A 21,506-nucleotide genomic window follows, 5' to 3' on the forward strand; every position below is an offset into this window, starting at 1 on the left:
GCAGAACACTCTCACGGAAGAAAGACACAATGTCGTTTTTCAGCTGCCAAGCTCGTTCAAAAACACATTCAGGCACTAAACCACCTTACTTTCGTGTAATACTGACAACACAGCATTCAGATTTCACGGACTAAGAAAATCTCGAAATTGCCTGTGAGTAAGCCTGTAGAGTCATTAGGTTTATTGGAAGCAGAAAAGATGAAAAATATGCAACCGCCTTCGCCGGGAATCGAACCACGGACCTCTGGAATACAGGCCCAGCGTGCTACCGTTACACCACGAAGGCACGCTAGGGAAGTGGGAGAAATACCTTATAAGCCCACGAGATCGAATAGTATTGTTACGAAATGTCTCGGCGCGGTAAGATGGCTTCCCCGCAAAGTAGTTTTAGGGTTGCCATAACATGGCAAGGTAAGACAGGGTTGCCCCATTTGACGAGAAATCCTCCATTTGGCGACAAAATTGGCGATATGCCACTGACGTATGGAGAACCTTCTGGAACGAATTCTCACCGGTTTAGGCCAGAATGTTCTCGAACACAAGCCGAAAGCTATATAAACCCTGCTGGTCCGCAGTCAGTGTTAGTGTGTCTCATCTAGTTAGTCCGTGCGGAGACGATCGAGTTGACAGCCGGCTAGCGAGTGCCGAGTGGATCGTCGAGTGCATCGAATAGTCTCTTAGTGTATCGCGGTTAGTGCATCGTCGAGATAGTGTGTTAAGTTCCGGGAAAGACTGAACCGAAGAGTCGGGAGCTGTGCTCTGTGTGTCGTCGAGTGCATCGCGGGTTGTAGCGTGGAGAGTCTCGAGAGCACGTGGAGTTCCGAGAACGATCGAGCAGAGTCGGAAGCTGTGCTCTGATGCTTTGCAGCGAAGCTGTCTCCACCGTTATACCCTGATAACCTGAAGGCTGCGTCGCTGATTGTTCCAGCAAGTGTGTAGTAGATCTTCGACGACTGTAAAAAGTGACTTTGGAGCTGTCCTGATTAATATTGGCTAAATAAAGTGTGTTTCGATATTCCTACAAGTGCTGTCGTCGTTATTCACTCCAAATCCACACGAACCCGTAACGAACGTAACGAAGGAAGAAAATAACGTAACAACTGGTGTCAGAAAAAAAAACGCAACAGCATTTACAAGCTTTACGAATGCATCAAGCACGGGTTTCATATTCAATGCAGATCTACACAGAGCATCTTGATGTATAACACAATGCAGAAAAACAACATTGTTCCCGGGATAGTTTTAATTAAAGAGTCCAAGAAATCCAGATTTTTTTCCTGTCATATTTGGTGCTCCATAGGTCGTAATATTACATATATTTGTTACAGGCACATTCAAAGTTAAAAATTCTTCCTTAAATTTACAAAAAATATCACATCCCGTTGTAGTTCCCCTTAAAGAACGCATATACGCAGGTTCCTCAGTATTTTCAAAGTTCTCATCAACATCTCTTAGAAATAATACTATTTGAGTAGTAGCATTTATATCACTGCTTTCATCCTTAGCTAAGGAGCAAAATTTAAACTGGCCAATCTTTGACTCTAATTGTGATGTCTAATTTTTATCGATGTCTTCGATTCTAGAAGTCACGGTTTTTCGAGATAAGCTTACAGTCTCAAAATTATTCTTCTTGTACGGACATAAAACATGACAAACTTGGAGCATGCATTGTTTAACGAACTCCCCATCACTGAGAGCTTTATTATTTTTAGCAGTATTGTATGCTACAATGTAACTTGCATGTGTAAGCTGCTTCTTGGATACTGTTTACCTTCTTGAAAATATTTTGTCAGCCTGATAATTTTTTTAAAAACTTTCTGCATTTTTACTTTCATATTCGGACATTGCTTCGTAATTGGAATTCTTATGCTTAGATGTGAAATGACGGGAAATGTTATGTTCTTTGAAGACTGCTACAGCTTCATTGCAGATGAGACACACTGGTTTATCATTTACAAATGTAAAAAACGTATTTCCAGGTCCATTCATCATTAAAAGCTCGACACTCTGAAGCGACTTTACGTGTTTTTTAGTAGCCATTTTGGGGTTGAAATAGTTTACGAATAGCCCAAACAAGAACTAACTACACTATGCTTTTAATTAATTTCACCACTATTCACAATGACGCCATATGTCTGCAATCTTTCCATACGCAATCAATAATAATAGAACTCGCGCCAAAAGAAAAAGCCGCTGGCTGGAGCTTAAAAAAAATTCGCAGTTTGTCACATGTGAGGTCTAATTCACCTGTATCGGCTTTTAACATTTTACCGATTGAAAGCTGTCTGTGCCATCTATTTCCGTCGATTTATGGTTTGAGGAACAAAAACAGAGAACGCAAAAAGATTATAAGTCCTTTGAAAAAAAGGAAGAAAAAATAATATTTAAACAAAGTAGAAAAGGAAATGGATATATAATATATAAATAAATATTTCTTTTAATTTGCCTCGGCCCGACAACTTAAAATTCCATCCGCGGGCCGGATAAGACCTACCGGCGGGCCGTAGTTTGCCCATCCCTAGAGTAGATGATAATAATAGGTATAGGTATAAAATTGAACAGAACTTGAAGTAGTTAGACTAATGCCTTTAAGTTTCATCATGACAAAACGATTTTTAATGATTTGCATAAAATAATGATATTTAAATTTAAGAACACAATACTTGTTAGGTATTGTTACATTATACTTGTTGTATTTGATATTGTTACGTATTTTTCTTCACGTTAGGTTCATACAGGGTTCGTGTATTTGGAATGAATAACGACGACAGCACTTGAAGAGGTATAGAAACACACTTTATTGGCCAGTATTCAAAACAGCTCCAAAAACAGTTTACAGTCGTCGAAGAACTACTATGAGCTGAAACGATCAGGGACACAGCCTTCTGGTTACCAGACTGTAACGGTGAACAGCTTTACTGCACCAGAGTACAGCTCCTGACTCTGCTCGATCGTTCTCGAAACTCAACGTACTCTCAAGACTCTCCACGCTACAACTCGCGATGCACTCGACGATATACTAGAGTACAGCTCCCGACTCCTGAGTTCAGTCGTTCCCAGAGCTCAACACACTCTAAGATCAAACTCGACGATGCACTAACTCACGATACACTAAAGCCCCGTTCACATGCAACGCTCCTTCGGACAGCTAGCAAAAGGAGAAAAAGGATACATGAAAGAGTTTCGTCTTTAGAACCCGTTCAGAAGACCCTCTTTCTTCCCTTCACACCTAAGCCTCTGTGAACAATCACGTCAACGAATTGGCTGATATCTAATACTGTTTACACATTAGTAACGTTGTTGTTAATTTCGTAATCGGTACTTTCGCAACTGGTTAAGGGACATTCGTAATGGTTCCCTAAAAATATATACTTTTAAATTCCTCTTCTTCTTATTATTATTGTTGTTATTTTATAAGCTTTTATTTAGCTCACTCTCGGTGCTTGTCGCTATGGTTACAAGATGGTCATCGATTTTTAAACTGCTTCCCGATAAGTTATAGAACTCAAACTTTGTACATACACTGCTTGTGGATGTGGTGTCACGATTTTGATTTTTAGAGGATTAGATTTTTTTATTTTAATTTAAAGTTGAAACAATTTTTTGCAAATATTAACAAATAAACTGAGAATCTCAGAGTATTATTGTTTGTACCATAAGACACAGCGGAGGTAAAAAAAAAATTAAATGAAATTAGCATAATTTTTTATATATATATTTCTGGAGAATTTTTTTAAATCGCTTATATTTTTAGACTTTTTGACGCCCATTAATTTTAAAATTTCATATCTAAAAATGTATCGGTTACAAATTTCCGAAATATTCCCAGCTTATAAAACAAAATTTTCGCATTCAAAAAAATGACAAAGGAAATTAATTGGATGATTTTTTTACTTTTTTAAGACATGCAATGAAGCAGAATGGAAAATATTGGTTCTTCTTGGGTATCAATTCGAAACATCGGTTTTTAAAGTAATATTCTCATTATACCACACTATTTTTATGACATTATTTATACTATTTAAGTTGTTATTGTTGCGAGTTGTTAGTTCAGAGTGAAATCGGATATATTTCTGAGTTGGTTTTCTTTTGCGCTTCGCATTGCGTTTAACGTTTTTGGTAGTTTGAAGCATAACTACTGATTATATTTAGTGATATTCTAAACACTTGTGCAAGTATTTCTGTGGTAAATTCCAGAACTTTGATAAAATAAATTTAATTAAGCTCTCCTCGGATTTGAGTGCAATGGCAATCATTTACTAACTATTATCAATCTATAATCAATCAAAGTTATTTATTATTTTTACTGCTTATTTAAAATTATATACTTTATAGAAACAAGGATGAGTTTCTGATGTTGCGTGGCCCCAACTGGTCAGCAACAGTAGTAGTGACTGCTATAAACTGTAAATTATACAAACTCGTAGGAAGAGTTTAAATCCCTTTTTATTTCACTTTAGAAATCACAGTTGCGTTCACTTGACGCTCACAAACTACGCCGACCCGGCGGTTAAACCAAACAGAAAATTACAACTAAAAATAAATAACGAGGTCACTACCTACGAGACTCTATAATCGTGACTAACTTAACCGCGTTCTAAGATACAGCTGAGATTCAGCAAACTTTCTGATTAAGAAGTTGAAAGATTCAACGAACTGCCGAAATAGGCACGCAGGCCGAAACGCGCGGTTCTTAAATTTCTACCTAGCAACCTTCACGCTCGTGCTTCAAGAAGCACACTTACAATCTCGCTTCCCTTCTATTTAAACTCAACTTGCTTCTGCTAAAATTTGAATACTCTGCGCGTTCTACTACGATTTACATACTCTGGCATTGGCAATTCTAGGGAAAAATAAAGGCTTGACAGGAAAGATAGCTTAAACATAAAATAAATGTTAGTTAAAATAAATGTAAACCCTACAAGTTTTGCAAAATAGTGAAAAGAAAAATTATTTGAAATGAAAATGACTAAGATCATGTTTGTTTCAAAGATTTACATGTGTTTTTATTTTTTTCTGAGAAACTAATTCATTAATTGCAAAATCGTTACTAGAGGTTATTAAAAATAATAAATACAGTAAAAGAATTTGGAGGGGTACATTGAAAATTCTAGGCGAAGAAAGACATTTTAATTGTTAAATTTTTCTTCAAAAATTTTAAAAAAAAAAGTTACTAATTTTTTTTTTTCAGCTTAAAATCCTTTTGTCTTACAAAACCATTTAATAATATTCATAAAAAGTAGATGAAAATTCTTAAGTAAAAAAAGTAATTCAAAAGGTACCGAGTCCTTTGTCGCGTTGAAGCCGAGTTTTAATTTGAACGATATTTCTGGAATACCAAAGAAATGGGAAATCTTCCCATTTGCCCTGCTCCCGAGAGGTAGGAGCATTCTAGCAAATTCTACCCAAGGTTCTTTAACTCTTTCGCATCGAAGCCGCCCGTAACGCCCGTTCATTCAGGCAACGGCAAACCGCCCCAACGCCTCGTTTATTTTCTACCTAGTCCTTTCCCCTCCACGTTAGTGTATGGCTCATTGGTTTCGCGAGTTGTTAAAAGACATGTCAATCATTCTTTTGAAGCAAATAAAGGAGAAATACGGAAAGCTATTGACGTTCGCAGGTACAATGATGTTCGCAGGTGCAATCCGGCCCTAAGGTGAAACTGCATACAATGGAAGAAACCGCAGAAAAACCTCCAAGAGCAGCAAGGGGGAAAGGAAAACTATTCCAAGACAAATTCGTAAACACGGGCGTTTTCGATGTTTGTTGAAAACAGATTTGGTCGTCTCTCGATGCGAAAGAGTTAATATACTACCTCCAATTCGGAGAACCAGTTATTCGAGTTAGATAGTTCGCCATGTGAATTGGACACGTTGGAAGAAGCGGTTTTCCCCGCCGGTCGAATCTGTTCTTGTGAAAGGGGCTTAACTCTCGATGCACTCGACGACCAACTCGGCACTAGATTTTGAGACAGTAACTCAGTGGCGTTTACAAATTCTTTGGTGGCACTCACTGAACACGGATTGACTCTTCGCGTACTAGCAGGGTTTATATAGCTTCTGGCTTGTGTTCGAGAACATTTTGGTTAAAACCAATAAGAATTCGTTCCAGAAGGTTCTCCATCCGTCTATGGCATGTCGCGAATTTTCTCGCCAAATATAAAAACCCTGCCTTCCCTTGCCATTTTATGGCAACCTTAATAAACCTGCCTTGCGGGGAAGCTATCTTACAGCGCCTGGACATTTCGTAACACTGTCCCCTCACAAGGACTGCACGTCCCGGGCAATACAACCCTTGGTCAGAAGCCAAATTCCATACAAACAAAACACTAAAACAAAAAAATGACATAACTGAAAAAACAAATATTTACACTATGTACGGTCTGCCACATTTGTTTTCGACCAAAATTTAACTTGGTGCTGACAACAGATAAAAAATTACACATATTCGCTAGGAAATCTGTAACTTTTTTCCAGATGGAAATGAACCAAATTTGAGAGGCAGTTATAGATTAAAAAATTACAGATTTGCTGACGGAAGTCTATAGAATTAGCGTTGCCAACAGATTAAAAAAATACAGACTTCTTAGAGGAAATCGATAATTTTTTATCTGTTGGCAACCTATATAAAAATTTCCAAATTTCAGGGAAAGGCGGAAATAATATTTTCGTGGAGGAATTTCGTGTTGCCAACACTTCTTTAGGAAAACTAACTTTCAATCCAATAGCAAGTCGAAAGAAATTTCATAAAATCTGAGGAAATTACACATAAGTCTGCTAGGATATCTGTAACTTTTTCCCAGATGTCAATGAACCCAATTTGAGAGGCAGTTACATATAAAAAAAATTTGCTTACGGAAGTCTATAACATTTTCCAGACGGGAAGTAGAGCTCGCATTGCCAACAGATTAAAAAAAATACAGACCTCTTGAAGGAAATCGATAACTTGGTATCTGTTAGCAACTTATACAAAAAAATTTCCAAATTTGAAGGGGAGTTAATATTTTCGTGGAGGAATTTCGCGTTGCCAAAACTTCTTTAGGAAAACCTAAATTTCAATCCAATAGCAATTCGAAAAAAATTGGTCCAGATTTGCGGAGATTACCCATGAGTCTTTCTTATTATACCGCTTCAAAATTGCATAATCCAATCATTTGACACCTCTGATAAACATAGATTAAGTGAATTTTCAAGAGGTTCTTGGCCTAATTCTCCTTAGAATAGCCTTCGCGAAAGCACATATAAAATCCTTCCCTTCAGGTTTTTTTTTTTTTTTTTTTTTTTTTTTTTTGTGATGCAATGGACCATCGAGGAGGAATTTCTAAGGGAAAATTAGTGGTTGTTCGGTTAACCACCAATTTTCCCTTAGAAATTCCTCCTCGACGGCACATGACATCGCAAAAAATTTCTAAATTTGAGGATGTTATACACGCTACACGCGAGCCTTTCTTGTCAATCAGTAGGAGGACCTCAGAAATTCCTTTTCGAAGGCACACAACATATCAGTTTGTTTTTAAATTAGTTTTTGGCCAGAGTCTATAATGTATCTGTAACAATGTCGTCTGCATGTCATTAGGCAGATGACACTGTACCAACTTGAAACAGAATTGGTTTGTAATACACATTACACATGGGTTGTTCGGACCGACGTTCATGAATCTGATTTTTCCTTAGAAATTCCTCCTCGGAGGCACTTGTCGTTTTCGATTAATTACTTTTCACTTCAAAGCAAAACAATTATCGGCTGACCAAAAAAAAAAAAAACATTGTAATTATGATGTGTACTGTTTTATCAGATGACGTCGCTCTCTGTATTCGAGGTGTCTGCCGAAGAAAGCATCTCATTACGCAGATGTAGCTTCAAAATATAAATTAAGTAGCAAAAACTATTTCTTTATGCTAGTCGAGAACTTTTGAACATGAATTGAATAAGCAGAGCTTTATTTTTTTTCTGATAGATCTGCTCGAAAAAGTTGAAATTATAATCTTATTTATCACTCACTTAAACTAAAGAGGAACTTAATCAAAGTGAATATCTTTCTTCGACGAAACACAGTGAATGATAAAAATGGAAAGATTTTCTGTTTGAAAAGAAGCAGCTATTCCCAAGACCAGTAGAGTGTAATCTGAGAATTCGAGGACACGCATTACGTCAAAAATCGTTGGCGAGGTAATACCGTGGCCTTCGAAAAACCTTCGTGTTCTCGAAGGCCACTCAATTCGGCGACATGCTAATTTTTAGGCGCTCGGTTTGAAACGGAAATGTCTAACGGAGAGGAGGGTGTTAAGCGCGCTAAAAATGATTCGTGTTGCTAGATTTTAAAATTGTAAGATTCATTATACAAATTACCAATGAAGTTTGCGCTTAATGACATTCATTTCACCATTCTTTTACAAAATGAAATTAGAATTCTCTAATAAAAGTTTAAATCAAATTTAAAAGTTATTATTAAAGTTAAAAGTTATTATTATAAAGTTAAATAAAATCCATATAGAAATATATTTTAAAATGATTTTTATGATATTTGGATTATTCGTTATAAACAATGTGCTTAAATCAGCAAACAAACTTTGTGGTCAAAGCAGATTAAATATTTATCTTTTTGGTTGTATTTCAGTCGATACTATTAATACAAACAGTTTAGAAATTTCGAGTAGTGTTATGCATTTTAGGAAACGTGTTAATACATCAATAACTGGCCGGTGAAAGTCATCGAGCACTGTTAGTCCGTTTCAAGGTTTGTGAATTTTGTGAAGGAGCAGACTATAACACGCAACGTGTATACAAACTAATTTTCTTTAGAAATTCTTCCCTGAAGACATCCATCCCCTTATGCAAAATAGACCTTGATTATTTAGATGATGTCATGTTCTATGAGGCATGCGGTGACTTCATTTTTTTTTTTTTTTTTTTTTTTTTAGTCTCTGCTGTTTTATTTTAAATGTAACGACTACTATTTCGTGATACGATTCACCTATTAAAAAAATTTAATCACAAGACTTCGAATAATAAAAAATACTGTAGTTAAAGCTTAACTGAACAAAGCTCTGCTTATTCGATTCATGTTCAAAAGTTCTCGACTAGCATAAAGAAATAGGTTTTCCTAGTTAATTTATCTTTTGTAGCCACATCTGCGTAATGAGATGCTTTCTTCGGCAGACACCTCGAATACAGAGAGCGACGTCATCTGATAAAACAGTACACATCATAATTACAATGTTTTTTTTTTTTTTGGTCAGCCGATAATTGTTTTGCTTTGAAGTGAAAAGTAATTAATCGAAGACGACAAGTGCCTCCGAGGAGGAATTTCTAAGGAAAAATCAGATTCATGAACGTCGGTCCGAACAACCCATGTGTAATGTGTATTACGAACCAATTCTGCTTCAAGTTGGTACAGTGTCATCTGCCTAATGACATGCAGACGACATTGTTACAGATACATTATAGACTCTGGCCAAAAACTAATTTAAAAACAAACTGATACGTTGTGTGCTTTCGAAAAGAAATTTCTGAGGTCCTCCTGCTGATTATAATTGATCTTCAGCTTCATGATTTCGCTTTAAGCTAAAAAAGAATTTTGCAAACTTTTGTATCTTTGTCAAATAATTGGAATTTGCTACAATTTTTTTTTTCTTTTCTTTGAAACAGTAAGACAAAAAAGGCTCGCTTGTAGCGTGCATAACTTCCACAAATTTAGAAAGCTTTTTGCAATTCCATGCGCCATCGAGAAGGAATTTCTAAGGAAAAATTGGTGGTTAGCCAAACAACCAGTAACTTTCCCTCAGAAATTCCTCCTCGATGGCCCATAGCATCATAAAAAACTGGAAGGAAGGATTTTATACGTGCTTTCGCGGAGGAAAATTAGATCAAGAACCTCTTGAAGATTTATTTAATCTATCTGTATCAGAGGTGTCACATCAGACAGAAGTGGAAAACAAAGTAAATAACCGAAGACAGCATTGTTACTGATAATGATATATTTCTAGCCGCCCATGATCTTCCAGGAATTTCTAAGATCCTGCGATGGACTAACTCACTAATGACACGATAACTTATAATTGATCTTTTGTCTTCCTCTCATGATTTCTCTTTAAGCTATAAAAGAATTTTACGATCTTTTATAGCTTAAATAAATATAGCTTGTATTTTCGTAATTTTTTTTTCATCTTCATAATGGCGTGGAAATAACACAAAAACCTCTTAAAAATTTATTCAATATATCCATATCAGATATGGCTCCAATCAGATTGGAATTTGCTGTAATTTTTTGAAACTGTATAACAAGAAAGGCTCGTTTGTGCGTGTATAACTTCTCCAAATGTGGAATGCTTTTTGTGATGCCATGAGCCATCGAGGAGAAATTTCTAAGGAAAAGAAAAATCCTATTCATGAACACTGGTTGTTAACGCATTACAGAAGATGGCATGATAACTTTTTTTATAATTCATCTTTTGCCCCCTCATGATTTCGCTTTAATCTAAAAAAAGGATTTTGCAAACTTTTGTATCTTCATAATTTAAAATGTTACCTGCGTATTACCATCAGAAAGTAATTTTACTGGAAGCGAAAAAGTAAATTGTCGTGAATGTGCCTACAAGGAGGAATTTCTAAAGGAAATTTGCTCGCGTCTAACGGAGAGAAGAATGTTAAGCGTGATAAAAAAAAAATAAATATTGGTGTTTCTGGAATTTAGAATTGTAATTAAAATGCTAAATTTTATAAATAAACAATCGAGTCTGCGTTTAATGATATTCATTCCATCCTTTTTTTTTTTTTCTTTTTTAGAAAATGTAAGGAATTCTAATCTGGATTTGCTGATAAGTATGCCTATAACTCTTAAGTCGCAGCATGTGTTTTTTTCGTTCATATGTAACGTGTATTAAAGCAGTTTCATTTTAGACGTGAGGGCATCCGGCTTTATTCACTGTGCAATGTTGCTTGCTATTTTTAACAAACAAAACCATATTCACGAACATTGCTTGTTCGGACCCAACGCGTCGTCTGCACGAGCGCATGTGTAACATGTATACGAATCAATTTTCCTTAGAAATACCCCACGACAATATCGATTAAGGTTAACTTAAAACAAAAACACTTGAGTTTACGAAATCGACGAGCATTATAAAGGAATAATTTTTTGCTGGTTACTTTTACGTTGTAATGTCATATATATATATGAAGAAGGAGATTCATTTACTAAACCTGATATAAATGGTCATATTGTATAACTCAGCGGCGGAGCGGTAATGTCGCTGAACACTGGTAGTTCGGTCCGAGGTTCAAATCCCATGAACGGACTGGTTGCATGGGCGTTTTCGTGGTTTTCCCCATGTGTAAAGTGTATATGAGCCAGTTCCCTTTAGAAAGTCCTCCTCGAAGGCATCACTCTCCTTAGGCAGATAGCCCTCGAGGCTTTGCCATACTATCTAACACACACACATACACATATTGTATAACATACATATTTAGCTATTCTCGAAAATGAGCAGAGATAAATTATGTTTACAGATAGTATTCATTCAGTTATTTTAAAGTATTGATCAAAAATATTAACGATGAAGCACCAAAAAGTTAGATATAGCTCCAAGAACCTTGGGTAAGCAAATTGCCTGCGATCAACCAATTTCATTTACAAATAATGAATGACATGATAATTTTTACAATGGATTTTTTGCCTTTCGGGAGCACGCGACAAATCGCTTTAAGTTAAAAAGATTTTGCACTCTAATTTTTTGAAACAGTATGACAAGAAAGACTTCTGAGTAGCTCGTATAACTTGCCCCAAATTTGGAAATTTTGGGGTGATGCAATATGCCATCAAGGAGGAATTTCTAAGAGAAAATTGGTGGTTGTTCAACCGAATGACCGCCAAATGGCACATTGCATCACAAAAAAACTGAAGGGAAGGATTTTATATGTGCTTTCGCGAAGGCTATTCTAAGGAGAATTAAGTCAAGAACCTCTTGAAGATTCACTTAATGTTTGTTTATTAGAGGTGTCAAATGATTGGATTATGCAATTTTGAAGCGGTATGATAAGAATGATTCATGATAAAGATTCACCCAAATCTGGGCAGATTTCTTTCGACTTGCTATTGGATTGAAATTTAGGTTTTCCTAAAGAAGTGTTGGCAACGCGAAATTCCTCCAAAATAATATTAATTTCCCCTTTCCCTCAAATTTCTAAATTTTTATATAAGTTGCCAACAGATAAAAAGTTATCGATTTCCTTGAAAAGGTCAGTATTGTTTTTAATCTGTTAGCAACGCGAACTCTATATCCCGTCTGGAAAATGTTACAGACTTCTGTCAGCCAATATGTAATTTTTTTATATGTAATTGCCTCTCAAATTGGGTTCATTGCCATCTGGAAAAAAGTTACAGATATCCTGGCAGACTCATGTGTAATTTCCCCGGACTTTATGAAATTTATTTCGACTTGCTATTGGATTGAAATTTAGGTTTTCCTAAAGAAGTGTTGGCAAGGCGAAATTCTTCCACGAAAATATTAATTCCCCCTTTCCCTCAAATTTGGAAATTTTTATATAAGTTGCCAGCAGATAAAAAGTTATCGATTTTCTCTAAGAAGTTAGTATTTTTTTAATCTGTTGGAAATGCGAACCCTATAGACTTCCGTCAGCAAATCTGTAATTTTTTTTTATCTGTGACTGCCTCTTAAATTTGGTTCATTGCTATCTGGATAAAAGTTAGATTTCCTAGCGGTTATGTGTAATTTTTTATCTGTTGGCAGCACCAAATTAAATTTTGTTCGAAAGCAAATGTGGCAGACTGTGTATGATCAATTAAATCTATGTGAAATTCGTTTTTAATCAAATTTCATTATTACATTCCATATGTAGTAACGATTTTAATGTTTTGGTGTAAATTAAATTTTGTTCGAAAACAAATGTGACAGACTGTGTATAATTAAGCCTATGCGAAAGTCTTATTTTAATCAAATGTCATTATTAAATTATGTATCTAGTAATGATTTTAATGCTTTGTTATAAATAAAAATATGACAGAGTGTGTGTATAATTAAGTAAATTTATGTGAAACTCTTTAAACTCAAGTTTCGTTATTGAATTATTATTATTATGTTTTCTTAAGGAGTAGAAGAGAGTTCAGATTTAAATAATTTGAATAAGGTCCCACTTTCTTAACCTGTATTCATTGTGTAATAATCAACACACTCAGCGCGTATCCAAGAAAAAATCTTTCTCGCAAAAGAATCCTCTCTGTTAGAATGAAAAAAAAAAAAAAATCTTTATCAAAAAAATCTCTGTTAGAGTTAAAAGAAAACCTTTCTCGTAAAAGAATATATATATATATATCATACGGCCGGCACAAGCCAGTTAGGAGGATCAGGGCTGTGCCCTTATAATGATAATGGGGGATATATATATATTATGACACTCTACCTGAGTTTTGTTCATTCAGTCGGTACTCCATTAAAAGAAACGTAAAGAAAAACTTATAATTAAGTAATACGGGCAATCCACCCAATTAATTCACTATAAAACAGGCAATCCACCTTAATGCAAAATAATGATGCATTTTGCTTTTTATTCTAAAACATAAAAACGACACAATGTTGCCAAACCGTAAAATTTAACCTTTAAAGAAATTACATTTATACAACCGTTGAGTTGCTCGCAAAAATATATATATATATATTATATTATATAAATTCCTTTACGAGAAAGATTGTTTTGAACTCTAAGAGATTTTTTTTAAACTCTCAGATCTACTTTAATAACACAGATCTGTTAATATTAAGTTTTCGAAATTCTAATAGGTTTCACCCTCAATTAAAAATAAAATCACTAATTTAGTAATAATGTTACCAATAATAACAATGTGCGTTGCTTATCAAGAATAGATTTTCTTCTCTCGTAAGGATTTGGTAGTACAAATTCTTTATCTGTCCCATCACAACATCTTCTAATCAATTTTTTGAAGTCATACTGAGGAATGACAACTATCATAAAAGTTGCTAATCAAAATTCTGAATGTTGAATTCTAGGATTTTTACAAGGAAAAAACCGCGCTGCGCTTCAATTTGTTTCTACCGATTAATCTTCTCTTGTAGATTTTCTCTTCAAAAATATTGGGTTGATGTGGTGCAGCAGTAACTTTCTAGAAGCATCGTCACTCTCAAATAATTCTAATCTCTGAATTTCGTAACGGCTAGTATTATATACAGCATAAATGATAATTTATGCCATAATGCGACGATAATTTTGAAATAGGTGATAATTGTAAGAAAGGCTCGAAGCTTTCTTGCACTATAAGTAATTATGAATTTTATCGGAATTCCGTTTTATCGGAATAAAGTTTCAAAGATAATCGATTCCTGATCATGGTATTAGTAAAAATGAAAAACCTGAATTTCTGCAGTATTTTTGACTTAATGACACGCATCAGGTATGAATAGGTTGAAAGAAGAGGGAGGCGGGAGCATTGTCCGGGTACCGAGAAAGGATTATTAGCAAAAATAAATGCCAGAATAAAAATTGTAACATTTCATAAAAGTGTGAAGGAAGATTTTAGATGTAGCGCCTATTTTTGATTTCTCTAGCAGGACCTTTTTCAATAAACGTTTTTTTGCTTTTGGTGAGATAGTGGCTGTGATCTTCCCATTTGGCACACAGTGATATAAATTAATCATTCAAATCTTTAAAAGTGTCCAAATAATAAAAAATGATACCTTTACCACTTTACTTATGTTATTTTGTATCCTCATATGAGGCATTTCTTTTTAATATGGAATAATTAAAAACCGAACTGCTGTATTAAATTTTAAACTCTTTCCGCTTTAACTCAACATGAATATTTTTACACTGACTAGTCTCGTCTCTCTCGTTTTCCTTTTTATTGGGTAACATTTCATACATTTTTATTTGATTTATGTGTTAAAATCGGTAGATAACAGTGCAAATTTAATTTTAAGATGTGGGCACAGTAGATATTACTTTTCTGGAATTCAATATGGTAAACGCTGTGATGTTTTTTTTAGTCCTCAGTGTTTTCACCTATATGCTACAGGGCTATTAGGTCTGCTGAAATCTCGTAGCATTCGTTATAATTTAAAAATATTATGGCTTTCCAATATTCACAAATTTTGTCTTCAATAAAATTCACTAATTAGATTATTGCTTTAAAAGTTACCATTTATCGTTTTAAGAAATTATTCTGAAAATGTTCATTTACATTTGGTTTTAGGCAACGCATGCATTTTATCAGAAAACCCTACATATTGAGCAGCATTGTAACAAGAAAGTACTGCACAAAATATGTAAATGTAGTATAAATTCTTTTTTAGTATTTGCACTTACAGTTACAATGTAATTTTAATTGGGAACTACAACTGCATACCCTTCACTCAAAAGGAGGTACTGATAAGCCTGGAAGTCGTTATCAACAAAAAGCCTGTTCAGGCAGTACCTCCTACATACAGGTATGTAGGAGGTACTGGTTCAGGACAGTTTGATGACAATTCTCGCAGGCAGAAAGTACATTCATAAGCCCAGGCAAATCATGGCAATAAAAATCATTTAGTCTCATGATTCAGTATATTTTCTATATATTTATCCATGTAAGTCATACAGCCTAAATTTGAATTCTGCACAAAATGATTTACCTATATTTTATGAATTATTATAAGCGATATACCAAATATCTTATAAAAATAACTTGGTCAAATATTTGTATCCTTTAATTGATTCAGATAACACTTTTATTAGACTAGAAGAGAAACACGCTAATGTGACAATCAAAATCGTAAAAACAACTTTGTATTTAGCATAGGTATAATCATTATACCTACGCTAAATACAAGGTTGTTTTTACGATTTTGAACACTTTTATTCTTTAAGTACATCAAAATAACAATTTATGTTCCTGTTATGAAAAACGTTAAAGTAGATACAAAAAAGAGGTCTAGTAAAATTAGATTTGTTATAACAACTGATCAAAATATCAGTAGTCCACGTCCGACAAGTACTTTTTTAAAGCTATTTTGCAAGCGAGGTGGCTTAAACTAGCAGAAAAACTGGATGCAGTAAAATCAACTGAGCTATTGTTGGAAATGGCACGAATGTGTTGGAAACCACGAATATGTTGGTACATTTATCTTTACCATGTTGACAACATTAAGTTTCTTCACTGCATGCGAGTTTTGAACGTTAGTGTAATGTTGTGCACGTGTTGTTAAGTTTCAATAAAAAATGTGAAGATACGTTTCTTAATTTCCGACTTGCTTCTTGATATGATATCAGTTTATTTAACATCACCTTTTATCTACAGCAACAACACGCGCAATCCAAAATGGCATTCTTAAACGAAACCCATACATCCATCATTTTTTTTTTTTTTTTTCATATGCAAATTCCTTTGGTAAAACAGTGGTTATTTGGTAGCATTCGTTCATGTATAACATAAATAAGAGCCATTTCTATCTGGAGTCTTCTACCAAAATATTCATACCTAGTTAAGTTGAAGTGGATTTGCCTTAAATAATCAACCTAAACAAGTTCAAATTTTGAATTCAATATTTGCTTGTATATTATGAGATGAAAGAAAGAAAAAATTCAGATCAATTTATAACCAGTAGCATACTAGTATTTTTTTAAATTTTAATGTTTCTGTTGTCAAAAAAGTTGGTTTGGTTAGTTTAATTATGGCAAAGCACACTAGGGCTATCTGCCTAAGGAAAGGAATGCATACGTGGCCACGAAACACGAAAACGCCCATGCAGTCGGCCCGTTCGCGGGATTCGAACCTCAGACCGAACTACCAGTGTTCAGCGACTTTACCGCTCGGCCGCTGGTGGGTGGTATAGTCAAAAAGGAAGTCTCTGCTAACGGAAGATGGGTATTCAGTGATAATTTCTCATTCACATATCATTAAGGAATTGGACAACAGAAAATTTGAGGAACTAACTTCGATGCTTCAAGATGTTGAAGAGATTATTGTTGAAGGTATAAAACAATAATCTCTTCAACTTCTTGAAGGTGTATTATCCAGTTTTAATCAGATAGCTTCAAAATAACTTTTTACAGTCGTCGATGAACTACTACAAACACGCTGACACGATCAGCGACACAGCCTTCAGGTTATCAGGCTATCACGGTGGAGACAGCTTCCTGCAAAGCACCCGACTCTGTTTGGTCGATCTCGGAACTCCACGTACTCTTGAGACTCTCCACGCTACAACTCGCGATGCACTCGACGACACACAGAGCACAGCTCCTGACTCTCGGTTCAGTCGTTTCCGGAGCTCAACACGCTCTCTCGACAATTCACTAACTGCGATACTCTACAAGACTCTTTCAGTGCACTCGACGACCCACTCGGCACTCGCTGGCCGGCTGTCAACGCGATCGCCTCCGCAGTGATTGACTCGCTAGACGAGACACACTCACTCGTTGAAAGACGCACACTGACTGCGGACCAACACCAGCAGGGTTTATATAGCTTTTGGCTTGTGTTCGAGAACATTCTGGGCTAAACCGGTAACAATTCGTTCCGGAAGGTTCTCCATCCGTCCATGGTATATCCCCAATTTTGTCGCCAAATGTGGCTCCTTGCTATTTTATGGCAACCCTAAAACTGCTTTGCGGAGAAGCTATCTCACTGCGCCTGTACATTTCGTAACAATATATTTACTTTTTTATGTTATCTAATATTCACTGCTTTGCATTGTATCTTAAATTTTGTTGCAATAATTTTCAATATTTATATTTTTTAAATCATCGCTATTTGCAAACTTTCTATTTTTTTATGTTGAAGGTGAAATTTCTTTTTCATATACAATTGATACAAAATATAGTGTTTTTAAGTGAAAATATTTACCTATATCGTCGTCATATCCAATACATTTTTCTATGTAGATAAGAGTTCGAATTAAAATTTCCTGGTGCTTTTTTTTACTATAGGGGTCTTGTTAACTATTTTTTTAACTTCATCATTGAATTTTCTATTAGATACTGGCTTAATTTTAGTAATGGATGCTATACAATCCCTTCTGGGTCGGTCTAAATACCAAATAATAAATTTGGTTTTACTTAAAATTTTTCTTATCATGGCAGGCCAATAAATGTTTTGAATTTTTTTGGCCCAGACAATGTCACCTTCTTTTAATGTTTCTGCTTCTTCTATAGGAGGCAAGTCTTCATCATTGGAAGAGCTCACGTCTGAAGTTTTATCTGTAAGAAGAATGAAATTAAGACCAAAAAGATTAAAGAAAAATCTGATTCAGATTTTAAATTACGTCCAAAGGGGCGTTTTTTTAACATTTTGTGTGTTACATTTATTTATTAAATATCACGTTCTTCGCTTTTAAACTATAAAATTCAGTTCAACAGCAATATCGCAAAATAGTTTTAAAATAAGCATATCTTTAGAATTTCCGATACAGAGACTCGCGCGCTGGAGATAAAAATATTTTTTCTGTACTACGTTGCCATTTGCTCGCTTTGAAACCCTTGAGTTTGTTAATCAAAAATTCGTTAAAGTTTAACAAAATATGAAATCGATAATAAAACAAATTTCAAATTTGGGCTTCCTCATGCCCATATTCGTTGGAGGATTACGTCATTCAAAATTCGATGACTCTATGTATCGTTGTTTTATCGGAATGCGAGAAATATACATACATTTATGCAGATTTTTCATTATTTAATTTCTTAAAATATAATGCAGGACTCTTACATTTTATTGGAAATAATTCCGTGTTGTTGTTGAGATTACAGATAAAATTCTTTTAATTCCTTCTCTTTAAAATCTTTTAAATTATATTTCAAGGAGAGAAAAAAATTTTTATATCCATTTCTGGTTCTTTTCTACACATTGAATGTGTACTTCAGTGATTTTAATGCTCATTTTTTACTTTTTGCTTCTTTATGAGATCCTTAGGATTTGGGTTTCTAATTTAGGCAGAAATAAAAGCAGACCAGTTTTGGAAAGTTAAATAAACAATCTATTCAATGAACAAATAAGGGAAAACTTCTATTTTTTGCCCAAATTGGCTTTTTTAACATGTTTGGATACCTTAAAGCGATTACACTTTAGAACTTTTCATGCCAATTAGATTACATAATACAAAAAAAAACTTGAGCGAAATTATAATATAGTTACCTCCAATGTCTTTTTTCTTAGGTTCCATCTAAATAAATAAATAAAATAAAATAAAAAGACATGCTGCTTTAAGATACAATGTAGAAACTTACAGCACAAATAAATATTAAAATAAGATATTTGTCTTCTTAGCTAAAGGCGTATTAACTACCTTAAATAGTTAAAAAAATACTTTTCTTTTTTTCTCCGCTTTCCGGTGCTCTATAAAATAAAGATAAATAATCATCTATACAAATAAGATTTAATGCATTTTCATAGTGAATGTTATCTTTATATATCATAAAAGAAATATTTGTATCCCAAATTGTGAATTAGATAAGATACTATTTGAATGTAATTTTTCTTAAAGTACACAGACCTTTCCTTTGTAAATAATCGAACAGTTCCTTAATCGGTGGTAATGATGAGGCGGAGCAGGAGGAGGAGATGCTCTAAAATAAATAAGTAGATAAACAAACAAATAAATAAATAAGAAAACAAAAATTTATTACAGCTAAAAACAATACTTACAAATCATTCAAACACTTAGAAAATCAAAATAATTTCGTCAAATATAATCTTTCAGCACACTTTTAACGATTTTAAAATTTGGAGGCACACAAAGAAAAAGATAAGTCTAAAAGGTTGTTCACTTACCTAATAATATACCGTGTAAAATAGTTTATGATATTAATTTTGAATATAAAATAAAATAATATGTACTACAAAAACAGCAGTATGTTTAATAAGGGATTAATTACAAGTTAATAATAAAAATACTTTTAATGAAAAATTTGAGCTTGATGTTTTGATAATTTCATTTATATTTGGTCGTAAAAATAGCAATTTAACAAACCCGCTCTTTTTTTCGTTTTTATGTTGGTTAATACTAAAATACGAATTCACATAAATAAGATGTAGAAAACTGTAATAATATTTTTAAAGCATTTTTAGCCATCATGAGATAATCACATCTAATGTTTATTCAGAATGATTCTTCCGAAAACTTTAAAATTAAAATTTCGATTATTAGGAAGCGAAATTAGTTCTTCCTATTCGTTCAAAGTTAATGCAAATACAGAAATACTCGGCACCAAATAACAAAACTGAATACCAAAATTAGCGCGCTTCTTAATGTCTTAAAAATCGAATTTCGCCAATTCTCATGTGTACCGTATACTAGGATTAAAGTCATTAGAATTTTTACTATATACATTTCTAAAATTTGGTGGCACACTTTAAGAATTTGGCGGCACACAAAAGTGCCGCGGCACAGTGGTTGAGAATCACTGATCTACAGTATACGAAAAGTTCTTGAGTGCCAGTAGGTCTAACTTGTTCGGTGCTTATTTTTTAAACTATGAGGTTTTGTGATCGATGTAATCTAAAACGTAATGCTCTTTGGGGACTTGGATGCATATAAACAGTAGCTTTTCTTTCATCTATGTGGACTATACCACAATTGCCTTGTACCTTCTCTGAAAACAAATTAGAAACTACTGTTTGCTAAGCATAAATTAGCACTGTGAAGGTAATGCGAATTAAAAAGCAAATATAATCATACCTAGAAACATTATGCAGGTGGTATTTGTGCCAAATATTTGAAACAACTTAAGGATTAACTAGACAACATTATTCATACATTGCATGTTTGATATGTATTTGATAGATTTAGATTCAAGTCTCAAGATTGCGTATTCATCACTTTTCTTAGGAATACCTAATTCTGCAGGCTAAAGGTTTTTTTTAGAAAAATAGAAAATAGTTATTGTTTTTGTATTATCTTAAATTATTATTGAACAACAGATGTTAAAAGAAAAGATTACCTCAACAAAAATGTCGAATGCTTCATTATTCATTTTTTAAGTCTGTTAAAAGACAAACATTATTAGGAGACAACAATAAATTTTCATTTAAAATAAACAGATTGTAGATTATATAAATCATTTACTTTTCTTATCTTTGACGAATTTTTGTGGTGGTATCTTTGCAAAAATATTCAATAAAAAAAATTTAAATACTGACCTTGACGAAAATAATTGTTTTAGAGCATGTCTACCTATTCCCGACTATTAACAGCTTGCGTTAGCGGCGTTGATGTGTTCTCGCTTTTAGTCTTGTCTCGCCGGTTTCTGTGCGTTAAAGCATTCTATGAGCCGTTAAGCTAATCTACCACACCTTGAAATTATTATTTGTTGCGGATTTTTGTTAAACCAGAAGTGTTGATGTGTTGACTTCCTGTGACCCAAGTTGGGCCATTTATTAATTTTATGTCTGAATAAAAGGGTCTTATACACCCTTCTACTGACCTCTTTAATTTTACAAATGTTAGAGGACAATTGTTCAGGAGTCCTTTTTAAAATTTACATTTCCAAAACAACATATACTT

General features: G+C 34.1%; 1 non-coding gene across 1 annotated transcript; it reads right to left on the minus strand.

Annotated features, from left to right (window-relative positions):
- Window positions 1–214: 214 nt before the first annotated feature.
- TRNAT-UGU (transfer RNA threonine (anticodon UGU)) lies at window positions 215–286 on the minus strand. The gene has a single exon. It is a non-coding gene; the product is annotated as a tRNA-Thr (tRNA).
- Window positions 287–21,506: the final 21,220 nt, after the last annotated feature.

Source organism: Stegodyphus dumicola, chromosome 2 (genome assembly GCF_044657685.1).
Source record: "Stegodyphus dumicola isolate Sdum_Otavi_A_Nest chromosome 2, ASM4465768v1".
Lineage (NCBI taxonomy): Eukaryota > Metazoa > Arthropoda > Arachnida > Araneae > Eresidae > Stegodyphus > Stegodyphus dumicola.